The sequence below is a fragment of the Canis lupus genome, chromosome 7 (genome assembly GCF_011100685.1).
Source record: "Canis lupus familiaris isolate Mischka breed German Shepherd chromosome 7, alternate assembly UU_Cfam_GSD_1.0, whole genome shotgun sequence".
In the NCBI taxonomy this organism is placed as follows: domain Eukaryota; kingdom Metazoa; phylum Chordata; class Mammalia; order Carnivora; family Canidae; genus Canis; species Canis lupus.
In genome coordinates, this window is record NC_049228.1 from 24,042,735 (window position 1) to 24,059,093 (window position 16,359).

Consider the following 16,359-nt stretch of genomic DNA (forward strand, 5'->3'; position numbering starts at 1 on the left):
TCTCTGTCTCTCTAACACACACACACACACACACACACAGGGATTTGTCCTAAAAAACTATAAAAATTGAAGCTCAGGTTCATCAGGTTCAGGTTTAGCCCTCGGGATAAAATTTTTACTTACATCTCATGGGTCCTCCTTTCCCTTAGATGTTGGGCTGATAAATCCTTACTGCTATATTTTACCTGTTCTCCGATGTTTTTAAGAAGATTTTAAAAATATACATTAACTAGCTTTTTTTCATTTTTATTAGCAGGAAGATTGTTCCAGGTGCCTTGCCATTATATTACCAGAAACAGAGCTATGCATTTTCTGAACATGCAAGTTTGCAGCAAGGAGATAATTCAGATTGAATTCCTACTAAACAGAACAATGCAGAGATCTGTGGCTTGACAATATTTCAAAGGGAACTTAGAGAAATATGTGATGATATTTGCCTTTATATAACACATTTATATCAAACCAGAAGTTTCAGGCTGGTAGGGATTAGAGGCTCAACCTCTGTTAGTGAGGCCCAGCAAAACTAGTTCTTCTCTAAGGAGACAGATTTTATTAATTCTACAAATATTTATAGCACAACTATTCTACATCCTGGGGATACAGCAGTGAAAAAATTAACAAGTCCCTTTCCTCATTGAATATAAATTCGAATGGAGATTCATGCCTGTGCCTTTCTCAATACCGTGTTCTAACCAGCAGAGTTCTGTAGCACAATTGGAATATAGTTATCAGTGAGTGTCATATTTCCGGGGGCTAACTCAGCAGGTGAAAAAAATAATAAAGTGAAAAGTGGGTTTTTTTTTTCCTTTAATAGCCAGTGTCCCACAGATGATCCATTATTTTTCTTTTCTCTGTTTTAAGTCTCTTAAAATCTCTGCCCTTTTCATACTGGGCATAAATGGAAGCGAAAAGTATACTGTGTGTCTATTTGCATGACAAATCCTCCTGCAGTAGGTCTATTGCACTTGAGTTTCTTCCTTTGAGGAAAATCAAGTTTTCTCTTTCTTTATGTCAAATCACTGTGGAGGTCTCAGCCCTAAGCTTGTAGAGTGGATAGGAAATTGGATATACTCATTAGAGAGTTTGAAATCCCCCCAATAAATGTAATTTATTTCAGGATTAGAAGATCTTGGCCCTAATTTCAAGTCCTAACAACCTTTTTCTACCGAATATACATAGCAGAGACCAAGTTCCAAGACTCTAGCTCAGGACAGGGGTTTCCACCAACTCACCTGCTAGATGATTGATGGTTCACACTTAGAGACCACAGAGACAAAAGGAGAGACGCTTCTTCTATGCAAGATGTGCCCTCAAAGTCTCTGTAATACAGAAAAGAATAAAACAGAGCACAAAACTAGTGTCCTATGAATACCATTACACAGAACATTTGCATATGCACAAGAGTAAAAGGCAGCATTTTATAGCATGTGCACCTCAAAATCTTTCAAAATGTTCCCAGGAGGGAAAAATGTAATTGTTTATCTCTTTCTTGAATCTTCTCAAAGAGAACTAATATACTAAAGAATTTGAGATGTTAAGGATTGAAATAAAAAAAAAACTATGTAGTATTATCAGAACATCTTACAAATTTGCAAAAATCATTTGGTGATGGCACTTTTTCTGTCCACCTGACTTCTGTCCATGGAAACACTCTGGGAAAGTATCATGAGGGAATCATAAAGTCATTATTTTTGTGTTGAAGTGACGATTTATGGATACCTTTTCCCTCCTTTTCAAACATTTTACAATGTTTGATCATTTTGCTTGTTTATTTATTTTGATGTCAAGATTCTCAGTTGTATGCTGGATGAGTGAGACAGAAAGGGAATGATTAAAGGCTATTGGGTTTGTTCACGGAGGCTTCAGGAGAATCTGAATCAGGCTTAAATGCATCTATCCAAGAAAACAATCCGAAATTCTCTCTGAACTGATTCTGTGAACATGTAGTTGTTGCTTCTACTGGACGGAGTTGCAACTGTTCATCCCAACAACAAGACTGACTTTGGAGGCTGGACCCTTCTCTAGAACCGTTACCACCATGGACTCTGGAAATTGGATTTAGCTTCCACTAGGGCCATTAGCCCCCCAAGATGGTGTCTATATAGCCCCAGCTTTTACAGATTCCTAGCTTTCAAGTCAAAGTCCTTTCCTGGTAAACCTGATACATGAATCATTAGTCATATGACTAGGGTTTGCTGTAAGGAAAGCTGAAATGCTGAAAAGCTAAAACTAGATACTATCTAGTTTTAATGGAAAGAAGAGGGCTCTGCTCTTTTCCCAGGTAGAGAATGCCTCAGAGATCAATATGGGTGGAGGGAGTTGGGTAGGCAGCCAAGACAATGACAAATACCCTCTTCCCCCTAGTATTTTTTTGTTCCCCTCAACTTTCTTACTTCATATTAAATTATACTTTGTTCTCCTGCACACATTCCATCTCCACTAGCTGGTACATTTTTTAATACAAATATGAAAAGTTTCAGAAACTAATCCACAAATATCTGAGATTTTCCGGCAAGCTATAATCGCATGTTATTTAATAAGCCAAGCTCTCTCAAACCTATGGAGCTGCTACTGTTTGCAATGACTTGGGTTTGAAAGTTTTGGCCAAAGTTTCCTGTGGTTTTTTTGTATGTCAACTTCACCACCCCTTACTCCAGGGAGCCCTTCAGGGCTTCACTATACACATTTGCATTTTTAAGAGAAATTCTATTGATTTCCCATGACACTGGAATAAAAATGTGCCCTCATCCTATCTTCTCCCTTACCTGCACACACAGCTGGTTGGATCTGTGTTGTAAAGGTGGAGAACACCCTCTCCCAAGAAGTTTTTGGGATTCTGTGAGAATGTTCAGGGGACTTCCTAACCATAAGGAAATATTCATGGACCCTAAAACAATTGCCCCAGTGATATCCTTAGTATGCCTGGAGCCCAAAACAACAACCAAACCATGACTGAACCTAGTGGTACAATGAGCCCAGAATTTGGAGAAGCAAAGGTTACAGAGAGATGTGATGTGGAGCCTGACATCACTCAATAAAAACCCTCCTAGATGAACCATCCATTCTGGGAAAGGGAGCTGTAGAGAAAGAAAGACTGTGTTGCTGAAGTCCAATAGCTCTGCTGTGCAAAACACCTCTGAAAGAGCTGGTCAGAAGAGAAAGATATTTCCCAACTGACCCAGAGGGAGTAGAGTTCCAGAGGCCAACAGGCCATCTGGATATATATGCAGGCTTCCTAGTTGGCAGATATGTGTGGCCAACCAAGCACAGGGATACCAGAGCTGCCAGCAAAGGCTCTGATTACAACTGAGAAACTACTGACCCTTACATACTCTCTACCTAGGGTAACCCTGAGGAGACCAAGGGAACAAACAAAACCTGTGAGGGTGGACTCAAAAATATCTAAGGAAAGAAAACTCCTGGAAGCAAGAGGACTTCCTGCCTGTCAAGGATGGATGGCCTCTGAGTAATGATATTTGGGTATTACTGTAAATCTGATCTGATTTCATAGCCACAGATCTAGCTATACCACAATAACAACTTGACCTTCCAGACAGAAGGGCTGAGGCTCTTCCCTTATATATTAATATACTCTGAGTACTCAGCAGTTCACAAGTATCATTTTCCTCATGCACTCCAATTCACAATCCCTTTATGGGGGGAAGTATTGTCACAAATCCCAAATATAAGCTTTAGGTGGAACCTCGTCTTCAACCTCTCCTTATACCTATGGCCCAACTCTTCTATCTGGAAGTAGTCCTATAGATCAAGAGTTCACAACACACAGAGCTCTGGAAAGACTGAGGTCACACTCAGGTCAGGTGAAGGGCAATATTAAAGCAGAACAATCACACACTTCCTAGGAGACCGCATTTCCTTTTTGTCCACCCATGTATGACTGGTTTGGATAGAAGACTCCTTAAAAATAAGTTTCCTTAGCCTTTTTACCTTGTACTCATGCTATTTGGACACATGAACCATCCCTTTGACTCTACCACAAGCTTCTTGAGAGTCAATCCTTATTTGCCCTTTTTTAAATCTCCACAACTCTTAGGATAGTGGTAAATATTTGAATGAATGAATGATAAGTATTTACTGTACCACCAAAGGTTCCAGTGACAAATCAACTCCATCCATTCATATTCCAGGAGACTTTTACTTTTCTGGGTGAAAAGTTCTTGGCCCCTGCTAAGGAATCACTTGAAGGACAAGATAATTCCACACACTTTTCCCTCATCAGTTTCAGCAGTTCAACCTGTTTAAGGTTTCACATTAAAAAAAAAAACCACATAAAAATAACTAATCTAAAGAATGCAATAATAGGATTGGCCAGGGCCCATGAATCCCTAGAAATGCTCTCACGAAGTCATTGTAAAAACCCAATGTTGTGTGTCTAAGTGATCTCCTGGGTGAAACACAGTTCCCTCTCAGGAGATGTGACTTGGAGCATAAATAAAGTTTTAGCTTGGGTTAGAGAGGTGGACATTAAGAAACAAGTAGTTTCAGCTGACCAATTCCTGGGCCCCAAGTACACACTGCAGTCTGGCTTCTTAATACCACTACTCCAATAAAACTGCTCTAAGATTGCTGACAACTTACTTGTAGGTAAAACCAATAGCCTTCTTATTGTTTTTATTTCACATAATCTTTCTGCAGCTTTTGGCACCTACTTGCTCTTTCAAATCTCTTCTTTGCAGTTTCTGGATTCTCCAGGGATTTTCATTACTATTCTAGTTGCTCCTTCTTAGCCTCTTGCCCTGCCCATCACTAATCTGTTAGTGTCCTCTAGTGGCCCTCATCTAGTTTCATTTAATCCTCTGACAATGTCTCCAAATCTTCATTTCCCACCCTACTGATCTAGATGTTCTCAGCTTCTACAAGGCTATTAAGCTCTAGCACCCTTAGGCATCCATTGTATATAATTAATTAACTTCTCTCCTATGTATCTAGAATGAGGATAGCTATCAACCATCTTGGGGGAGAATTGAGAAAATAATCACTTGGATCATTTTCTTAATGAGCTTAAGGTTCTCCAAGAACCCTTGCTGAGGCTGGCTGGCACTGGTCCCATACAGCCAATTGCCTAGGAGATATCTCCACTTGGCTGTTTCATAGCTATTGCATAGCTATTTCATAGCTATTTTTGAAAGTAGCTTTTTGAAATAGCTATGAAACAGCGACTGTTCCCTCATAATTCTTCTTCTTTTGTTTTTCCTATTTTGATAAAGACCATCATTATATTACTAATTCCTGATTTTTCTATTGATTTTCTACTTTGGGAAATGAGGAGAATGTTCTCTTACATGCCTGTTCCCAATATACATTTTCCATCCCTCCATCTTATTTATAATTTAGAATTTTAGTGGCATAAATATTCTGTGTCTATATTATTATAACTACATAAACATATTTCATAACTGAGCCATGTAATATAATGAATTTTCCTTTATGGCACAACTTTCTGTTTTCCTAGGAGTTAATAGTTTTTTTTTTTTCATTTGTTTATTTGCTTGGATTTCTATGAACATACCCTTAATCTTTTCTGTGTACTTATCTGTAATTCAGTTTCAGAGTCTCCTTCAAATGTGTAAACATATTTAATAAATTAGACTTCTTACAAATTTTACTTCCTTGAAGTAAGTATCTATAGATGGACTTGTGGTCTTCATTACTGATATCTCATGGGGCTCCCCATGGAAGCCCTAATGTCAGTACATTTATTTATGTACTTATTTTCAAGTAGGCTCTATGCCTACTTAAAGTGTGGAGCCCAGTGCAGGCTTGAACTCACAACCCTGAGATCAAGACCTGAGCATAAGATCAAGAGTTGGACACTTAACCAACTGAGTCACCCAGAAGCCCCTATGGCAGTACCTTTAAATCATTTTTCTTCACTTGGTCACATTTTCGAGAAAGTTCTTTCCATCTCTTTCCTGGAAGATAAAGATGTAGTTGTCAAAAAGAAAAGATATAGTTGTCAAAATTTGGGAGCCTGATAGGAGATCAAAGACTGGAGTTCACATACCTCAGTATGTAAACTTTCATTAACTCACTGTATGATATCCCCATACTCAACTCTATATGGTATCATTTTTACCCCTCAAGAGAATAACCCTCTTGTTTTCGTAAGAGTGGAGGTGGGAAATCATCTTCTTCCACAGATGAAGAAATGATTTGATGGTCTAACTCTTTCTTTAAAATAATTTGAAATGATTCTTCTGGTTTTAGATCTTCCTTTACCTCTACTTCCAGAGTGTCCATTAACTCTGATCCCTAAGATTTGGAATCTTGGTTTAAATCATCTTCCTATTTGGTTCTCACTGCTTACTTAAGATTAAAACTCCACTTTCTCCAATATGCTAAATCAGTTGTCAATCTTCCATATATTGCCTAGCTTCTAATACTCTGTAACTGTTGTGTTTCTACAGCTGTTTGTTCTCATAGTTTATGTATTTATAAAAATCCCACTATCATCCCTTTTATATAATATATAAAATATATTATATATTATATATATAATGCATTATATATTAAAATATATTACATATTTTATATATATATATAATGCATTATCTTCTTTAAATAAAAGCCCCTTGGCCCTTTAATTATGCCACTTGTTACACTTACAAACACACTTGCTTATGGTTCTTCAAATGTACTTATTCTTTCAGTTCTCTCTCTCTCTCTCCCTCTCTCTGTCTCTCTTTCTCTCACACATACATCTTTATGTAACTCTCTCCCCTTAGAATGGCTTTCTCACTCTCCATCCTCTACATCTATCTGAAGAACCCCTGTTCATCCATCCTTCACCAGCAGCTTTCACCTCCAGACATGTTCCAGATCCCCTCCTATAATTCTATAACTCCCTGGACATTACCCTCCTCCATCACAGCTACTTATCTTCTCTAATAACTGCTCACTTTTCTGTCTTATCCACTGGACTGCAAAGACACACTCACATATCTCTTGCAAGACCTTCTTCCTCCAGGGATGCCTCTGGCAGAAGGAGAGACTATATGAGATGCTCCCCTAAAGGCAGTGTTCCAAACCAAGAGAATGCTTCATTCGATCCAAACCATTAAAAATTATTATTATTATTGTTATTGTTATTATAATAGCCTCTCTCCTACTCTCTTAGAATAGTTCTCAAAGTTAGACCAAAAATTAACTGCCCTAGAAATTATGTTTAGTGCTTTGTAGTCAAAGCACTTTAGCACTCATCAATTAATTATGATAATTTACCATCATTAGCCAGCTAATTAAATTTGAAACTGAAGCTACAGAGGAGAAAGACCAATTTAGAAATATCACTCCAGGCAGATGTCCATAGGCCCAGATTCTCGTTTCCTGACCTTCCATAAAAAATAGTGGCCTCTGGACTGGAACTAGGCCCAGCAACCATTTCATAGGTTCCTCCTTCTCATTATGCAGTCCAAGCCCAATGCTTCTCCTCTTAGACAACAAAACCCTGAGAGTATCCTCCCAGGTGACAAACTCATCAGAAACACAACATTCTTATTCTCAGTCAGTAACAAGAGGCTGTCTCTAACACACACACAAACGGCAGAACTTCTCTGGCTCTCTTTCTTGCAACAAAAGGAGGAATAAAATGGCAAGAGCTATAAACCATGCAAGTTTTGCGGTGTTTAAAGGCTGCTTAAAAAGTGGTCTTGTCGGGGCTGGGGAGAAGATGAAAACAATGGAATGGAAGAAAGCCCTTCATAAATTTCTTTCTTTTTTTTTTTTCCTTTACAAACTTCTACTTAAGGGACTAGTATTCTCATATACTGTATAGTCAGGCTCCCAGATTTATTTCTTTTCCATATATCAAGGTCATGACCTTTCACTTGAAATCTGTGGAGCTCTCCACTTCTCAATGCAAAAGAAAGTGGAGGGGGAAATGATCTGGTATGTGCCATGCCCCACATATGCATTGAAATCACTGGAAACAAAAAGTTAAAAATTAAAATAAAATAAAATAAAATAAAATAAAATAAAATAAAATATAGAAATCACTGGAAACACTGTCATGGAACACTTCCCCCCAAGCAGATAAGCCCCCTCTGCTTGTCGTGAGATGTTGCTCTCATATTTTATTAACAAACTCCCCCACCCCAAACTGTAACCAGCCTGGTTTTTCTCATGTTCCCTTAGAAAAAAGGAAAGATACAAATGTCTCAGGATGCAGAGACTTCCTAGAAACACCAACATTGTCATTGCAGATTGTTTATGATGGACCCAGGTATAATGCTATTATTATTATATATCACATAATATTAATAAAGATAACAGCAATGATAGTTAACAGTGACTTTCAGGCATTTTCACAGTTTATATTAGAGCTTGTTAATGCCTTATAAAGTCATCCTTTTATTATCTCCATTTTTACAAAGAATAAGGTTAATCAAAGGTAATTAATCATATGGTCGAGATTTCCATCTTGGTCATCCAATGTCAGTTTGGATTGAGCTACTCTTAGTCTCTCTCTATCCATTGGGGTGCTTTTGACGGCAAATAAAAGAAAGTCGAGCTAAAAATTCAAAGGAAGAGCAGTCTTGGGTTTGGTTGATTCAGTGGCTGAGTGACATCACCCAGGCTCTTTTCATTTCCCTTCTTTACTACCCTCATTGTGTCAAGTGTCAACCTCTCACAGTTTCAAGATACTGCCATGGTTCTAGGCGTCATCTGTGTAGACAAAATCTAGAGACAGAAAAGTGACTATGTTTGTAACACATCCCTTTTTAAATGCAGAAGCAACTTCCCTTCACATCTCATTGGCCACAATTTCATCACATGCACTTATCTCAGCTTGCCAATCATTTGGCAAGTGATACACACCATTTTGATTAGCTTAGATCAATCAAGATGCAATGCCTTAAGACTGGGAAAAAGCATACTCCTTGCTGAAGAACATGGACTCCTAGAGGAAGATAAATAAAATTTGTCAGCAAAGTAGAAAAGGGAAATGTTCTGGGATTGGCAATGAGCAATGGCTTCACTCCTACAAATACGGCAGATTATTTATTTCCTAAAACATCTTTCTATCAACTAACAAAATAAAGCATCTGGTAATTCTATAACCATAATTAATATGTAAGGTTAATGGAACATGAAATAAAAGTCAAAGTCCAGTACAGATAAATACATAGAATGCTAGATACACACACTGTAAAGGGAACTCCACTGACTAAAGGTGAAGACACTTGAGTTCTAATCTGACACTAACTAGCTGGGTGGTCTTAACCTGCCTAATCTTGACTTCTTATTTTACATTGGATAATAATGCCTGCCTCTATCTACCTCACAGATTTTTTCTTAATATACATGGTTTACTAAATCATTATTGCCATCAAACTAAGGTCATTTTCCAATGAATAACTGCATTAAGGAAGATTTCTGGTTTTGAAGATACACTGAGTACTCATCGTGCTGGATCTTCCTCACCCTCTCTACCTCCTCCCCAATTATCAGACAAATCTTGAAACTGTGTTGTTAGATCCTCCAACCCTGGTGCCTGGGCCTAAATCAAGGACCAAGATGTCTGTCAGTCAGTACCTGAACCACTTTTCTGAATTCATTGCAATGTACACATTTAAACCCACTGCTTTTCTTTGCATTTTAAAGAAGCTGGGTGAGCCAGGAGGAAGGTCAGTGATCATAGTGACAATACGTTCTCCAAATGAAGCCAGGGAGACCCAGAGAGAACTAAGAGAGGGCTAATAGTCCTCTGGCTCTTTTAGTTCTTTTGCATTATGAAGGATGATTCATCAAGCACTTTTACCTCTTACAAGATTCCTTGGGTATCTCTCCATTGCTCTTCTCTCTCTCTCTGATCACATCATTTGGACTGAGATTTGTTCCCTGATTTTAACTAGGTTCTGCTCCTCTTACTCACTGAGTCAACCTTCATTGCTAGATCCATTCTACTGATGTGTAGAAAATAAGAACACTTCTTCCTTATTTACTACAGTAGTTCTGACCATTGCTTTACCTTCGTTCCTACAATTTAGAAAATTTTTAGCTGATTGCCTGTGTAAGAGCATATAATAAAACCATGTTTGATTGATCTGGAAGAGACATAGAGATCATCTAAAACTCTTACTACTCAAAGTGTGATCTGCAGATCAGCAACATGGCTTAACCTAAAAGCTTATTAGAAATGTAGAATCTGAAGCCTGCCCCAGACCTACTGAACCAAATTCCACATTTTAACAAAATCTCCAGGTGGTTCACATGCAGATTGAAGTTTGAGAAGTGCTGATCTAAATCAACTACCTTATTTCACGGAGAAGTCAAATGACTTCTCTAAGGTCTCATAGCAAATTAGTAGCTGAACTGGAATGGATCTCAAGTATCCTGATTATTTAACTGCACTGCACTACCTTTTAAATATCATTGATTCATTTATACTTAGCTACTTTATCCAGCTCTCATTTCCATATACAATAGTAAGCACTGACATAAAAGTATGTTAGTATTTGGCATTCAAATTTCCTTCTCTTACCTGGTACTATCATTTTTTATAACATAGCTTCAGAGTTTTCTGCAGCCTTCTTAGCTCTCATTTCTCCACTTAATTAATTCACCAGGGCATGCTTTGGTCTAAGATAATGACATGGGCAGAGTTTCTCTCTCTTTTCTACTCACCTCTTTCTTTCCTATCCCCTTTTAGGACTCCATCAATGGGATAGGCAACTAGTGTATCTACTAATATTTTATTTAAAGATTTCTTACCTACTTCTAAAATGAAAATAATCTAAAGCTTGTTTTCTATTTTAGTTTTTGGTGAAGATCATGAGATTAAAATTATGATTGTTTTGTAAAATATATTGGGAGATTCATTAACTGATAGTTGATTTAAAAATGGAGATTTCCTAATGAAGGATTTGGTGGGTCATACTTTGTACTCACCTATATTTTGAATATTTTTGCAAGATGATCCTATTTGAAGGATCACAACTACCTAGAGTCAAAAGTCAAGTAATGTTTTCTTAGACAAAATATACTGCCATATTTGCACCTTTGAGATTTCTGTTAGCCCTTGAGCAACTTGGGGCAAGGATGGAAAGATGGAGAGGGGGAAATATATCCCTAAGTCCTCCCACCCCATCCCCCATGGCTCCCATCTTGAAATATATAATCTCATGTTTTTGTAAAGCTGTTTATCTATCTATTGCTTCCATTTATGACACTTCCATTAACATTCTCCAACTCCTTTTATCTCGTACCAAGCAGCTAAGGAAACTGGGTCCTATAAGTCTTAGACTCCACTGCAGTATTTTCTTGAGATTTTTCCATTTCAGTGCCCTAAAAGTCGGGAAAGATCATTTGGACAACTCACGGTCACACTCAGGCCATCTGACGAGGCACATGTCAGCATGCACGGGAGCATTTATGGGTGACTCGAAGGCCCTCTCTGATCTGGAAAGATGTGGTCATGATTCATGTTTCTGCAGCAAACGACAAGAGGAAGAATAGAATCTGACACTTATTAGCAAGTGTCCCTGCTGTCCTTGTCCACACACACTGTATTTTCCAGTTTGGTATTATCTCTTAACCTCAGGAAGAGTCTGCATTTAGAAGTTTCTGGGTAGCAAAGAAAAACCTTTAATTTAATCACTATACCACTCCTGCCCCTTCAGTTTGCTTTGAAAATCTTTGTGATTGGTAGAAACTAAGGAATATGCAGGAAGTCTGAAGAATCTTCAAGTGTATTGCGCAAAGACAAATGTTTCTCTACCCTGATTAACAGGTCAAGTAGGCAATTGCTTCTGTAATGTTGTCTGAAGACATTAATCAACAAAAGGTCGGCCTACCTCATACATTTTCTTCTTGCTGACTTGAAATGCTGCCATTAATTCGCTGACAGAAGGTCCTCCTTCTCTTTCTATGTTCAGGGATGGAGGGTACACGAGACAATACATCTAAATTCATGTATTCCACAGTTTTCCCAGGACTAAACTTGCTCTGGATTTTTCACATATGTTCAGGACGATAGAGGGAGTACCACGTTGGTACTGGGGGATCTAGGGAGGGTGGAGTGGGAGATGGAGAGTAAGTGTCAGAGAGACCAAAACATTTTTAAACTGGGAAAGACTCTCATCCTAATTCAGTGCTCTGTAAAATCCAGGAAGAGGCAGTATGCAGTGTCTCTCAGCCTCCTCCAGCTCCAAAAATTTCCTGCTTTTAACGAGGGATCTCTCTCCCTTCAGCAACTGAGTAGAAGAATAAGGAGGTATAGGAGAAAAAAAAAGAAAATCAGCAAACAGCATCCTCTATGATAGCTCAAAAGGAAACACAGCAGTTTATTTACATACATGTTAATTTTATACAAGTAATCCCAGAATCATATGCTGCTTTTACTATTTCCCACATCTATATCTGTGGAGAAATCTCCTATTATTCCAGCTCCAGAGGAGTGACATAATAATTTGAGAGTTACAATAGGATGTGAAATATGGGAACAGCGACAAGGTGGTCTCAGAGGTATCTGTAGGCACAGTTGTTAGTTCACTCCTCAAATTCTGAGTTGAAGCTACAGAGGGAATCTACACAGACAGATTCAGGAGACTGAACTCCCTAGAGGATATGTTTATTCATCCATTTATTCACTCAACAAATATTAAGGAACCTGTACTATGTGCCAGAAGTCCCTACTATAGTCTGGTCACTGGAAGCCCAGATATTAATAAGACTGCTTTTGACAGCCATAAGACAGAAAATTATAATGCAGTGTGGTAAACTATAGTGGTAGAAATGGCAGAGTCTTGTAGTAGAATTAAGAACTGGCATCCAACTTACAGAATTAGGCAAAGGGCTGTGTGTGTGTGTTGAGAAATAACAAGGCATGCATATGGAACAAAAGAAACATTCTGTTGCTGGAGAATAAATTGTAAGGTGGATGCCAGGAGATAATCTGTAGAAGCCAACAGAGCAGCAGGAGTCACTCATGAAGAACCCTGTATGCTACGTTAAGGAATGTGCACTTCACTCTGTAAATAAAAACTGAAGAGCCATGAACAGAATTTAACCAAGACTGTATCATAGCCAAACTTATTTATGAAGATACAATTCTCTGCCAGCTATATAGGGGATGATTTGGAGAAGGTAGGGAGAGCAATCAGGACGCCATTGTGGTTACAAGAGAGATGATAGGGATCTGAATAGGGAGTTGCTGTAGGGATGAAGAGTAAGACTGAAAGCTATGCAGGAGGCAAAACCAACCACATTTGGTAGTAGATTGAGTGGGGAGACGGAAAAACAAAGGGGGATGTTCAGGATGGCCCTCAGGTGTCTTTCTTAATCGATTAGTAAATGGTGGGGCCACCAATCTAGACAGAAAATATAGAATGGAGGACATTTGGACTCAGCATAGCTATATTAGGTTTGTGGGGGAAGGGGTTCCTGAGTGGCATCCGGGTGTATATTTCTAGCAAGTCATTCAACAAAAGGATTGAGGGTCAGGCAGGGGGTTGAGATTTGGGAGTTAATAGCAGCAGAGTGATGATTTAAACCGTAAAATTGGATCCAGAGAGAACATGTAGAATGAAAAGTGAGCTGAACTAATGGTGTGGCCTGAAGGAATACCAAAATGTCAGGGGCATGATGAGAAAAGACCATCCAACTACAAAAGACCTAGAGGAAGAATCATAAAAAAGAACCAGGAAACTGAGGCTATATGAGAGCCAAATACTAAAGAGATTCAATAACCTGAATCAAATGCACAGAAATACAGCAAAATGTGAGATCTTAAACATCCCATTGGATATGGTGGTTAAGAAATTATTAAATTTAACTAGACCATCTGAATGGAAATGATGGAGCTAAAAGCAACCTGAGTGACACAAAAAGAAATGAGAAGTGATGAAGTAGAGACAGAAAGTACCCACCAGTATACCAAACTAAAGAGTTTGCATGAAAAGAAGAGAAAGGAGATTTGTTGAGAGTTAGAAGATGTGAATTTAAAGAAAGATTTTAACATTGCAGGCAACTTGAGCAAGCTAATAGAGAGGGAGAAGTAGAAGATACAGAATGGAGAGTGATAAATCATGTGATGAATTCCAGAAAACGCAGTAGATCACAGGATCTAGAGCACAGGTGGTCAGATTGACCTTGAAATGAGAAGAGAAACCCTCAGGACTGGAAGGGATGGTATAATATCTGGAATGCTTTTTGCTGCAAGCATCAGAAAATACAACCAAAAGAGGCTTAACAGTAAGGAAACATTATTATTTTACATATCAAGATGTCAAGGAGCAAGATGGTTGCATGAAAGGTTGCTGATTCAGTGGCTTAACAATGTCATCAAGGACCCAAGTTCTTTCCAGTTTTCTGCATTGGCACCATCAACACACCAGCTAACTTCCATCACAGTCAGATCACCACAGTATCTCCAGACTACATTGTTCCATAGAAAAATATCCAAAGGCCAGGAGAAAAGAACTATTCCTTGGGCTTCATTTTGAGAGGGAGGAAAACTTTCCCAGAAGCCTGTCCACAGACTTCCATTCAATGGCCAGATTACCTTTTACATGGCTAAGCCAAGACTGAAAAAGGAAGTGAAATAGTCAAAATTGGCTTAGACTAATTATGATTCATCCACTTGGGCTAGACAAGGAGCCCAGCTTCCCTGAAGAACATGGCCATCAAATACCTATACAAATCAGGGTTCTGTTATCAAGAAAGACTGGGTGAGCATGGCTGTTGGGCAGGTAACAAAAGCTGTCTGCCACAGTAGGGATAAACGTAGAAAAATTTGTATCTGGGGATAAAAGTTATGCTTAATTTCTTTGATTTTCTTGACTGCTGACAATGAGAGATCAGAAGCTAAGTATGGAGTTTGAAGAAATAGGATTTGAAAGTCATTAAGAGAAATGAGAAAAAGAGTCGACTAAAGACAAAAGATTAAGAAATAGTGCTGAGGGACAAGCTGAGATGAGAGCCCATGAACTTTTCGACATGCTAACCAACATATAACTATTTTTCCAGTGTATCACCTTACTCAGATACAAGCCAGAAAAGTTAGAGAGTAATAGTACCATTGGGTTATAGGGTGGAATTTTATGGATGATAAGATAGAAAAATAAAGGATGAAAAAAGTGGTTCACATCTCTGTATAACACATAGGATCTTGGTTGTATTGAAGAAAAGGAGAGTCCTAAAGGTTCAGATAAACAGTGAGAAAATGATGTGATCAAGAAATAGGGTGTGCATAGGAGGTCAAAGTTTAATGGGAAAAATAGTGAGAACAGGACATTGTAACCAAAGAATAGGATATGACAGTGTTGTGTAAGCAAAGATGGTTGAAGAAGAGAGAAATGAAGGGCATTGTACTTAATAATATCCAAGACTTTGGAGATGGGGTTGCTGGACTGGATGTCTAATAAAGTTCTACAATATCCTAAGATCGTGCCTGAAATAAATAGGAATAATGACTAGTAACCATCCCGAAATCATCAGTGAAGAAAGCAAAGTAACCAGGAAATAGGCAGATGTCAATGACCTGGAGGCAAAGAACATGGTATAAGTGGGTGCTATGACCTGGAAGGGAAAAGAGCTTCTACCTGAAGATTGATGAGGGTTGTCTGGAGGTGGATGAGAGAGTCAGGGGAACGGCAACATTTTTCCAGGAAGGATGCTGCATGGAATTTAGAAGTATGAGTAGTCTTTATTGGTGGAAACTGCAGACAAAATTGAGACTTTGAGGAGATCCAGATCTCAGTTTAAAAAAGGAGGTGGGGAGGTCTTCTGAAACCTCTTTGGGGATGTAGAGGAGTATACATTAACAACAGAAGGGGGGCAGAAGTCACCAACACCCCCAAAGAATTCTCAGGTCCTTAATCGGAAGAGATGACAGCCTGACTTAAACTCAGTATACATTTCAAGAAGTCTAAGATTCCTCCCTTTACGGAAGGATTTCAATGTGGCGAAGACTTCTATACTCTATAAAACATTAACAATATCATTACTAATGCAAGGAAACCATCTTATGCCAGAGCAAATAAAAAATAAAGGTGTGAGTTTAGATATGAGACAATGTGGCTCTGAGCAGGAATTTATATGTTTCTGCTAAGCTGCCTCCTGCTCACTCACCCTCTTTGTCTTTCTTCATTTGCATTTCTGGTTTCTTTTCTCATTATGGCCACTATTTACTTGACAGATGATAGAAGGCCAGCTGAGGGTGGAGTACCATTAGCATATAAACAAGATTTTAAAATAGCTGGAACAGAGCAGGACTTTAGAGCCTGCTAATCCTCGGGAGTCTTGACCTCAAAATAATCAGGAGAAAGTGTACTTGGGCAATTCTCAGCCAGCTTTAAGAATGTCTCTGCTTTGCCTTGGGTGACCTAGGGTGAGTCA

At 38.6% G+C, this 16,359-nt stretch overlaps 1 long non-coding RNA gene across 1 annotated transcript; it reads right to left on the reverse strand.

Annotated features, from left to right (window-relative positions):
- Positions 1-1,015: 1,015 nt before the first annotated feature.
- LOC119872670 lies at positions 1,016-11,453 on the reverse strand. The gene is made up of 4 exons (XR_005361642.1): positions 11,342-11,453; positions 8,839-8,920; positions 5,875-5,933; positions 1,016-1,319 (listed from the first exon to the last, which is right to left on the reverse strand). It is a non-coding gene; the product is annotated as an uncharacterized LOC119872670 (long non-coding RNA).
- Between the last annotated feature and the right edge of the window lie 4,906 nt (positions 11,454-16,359).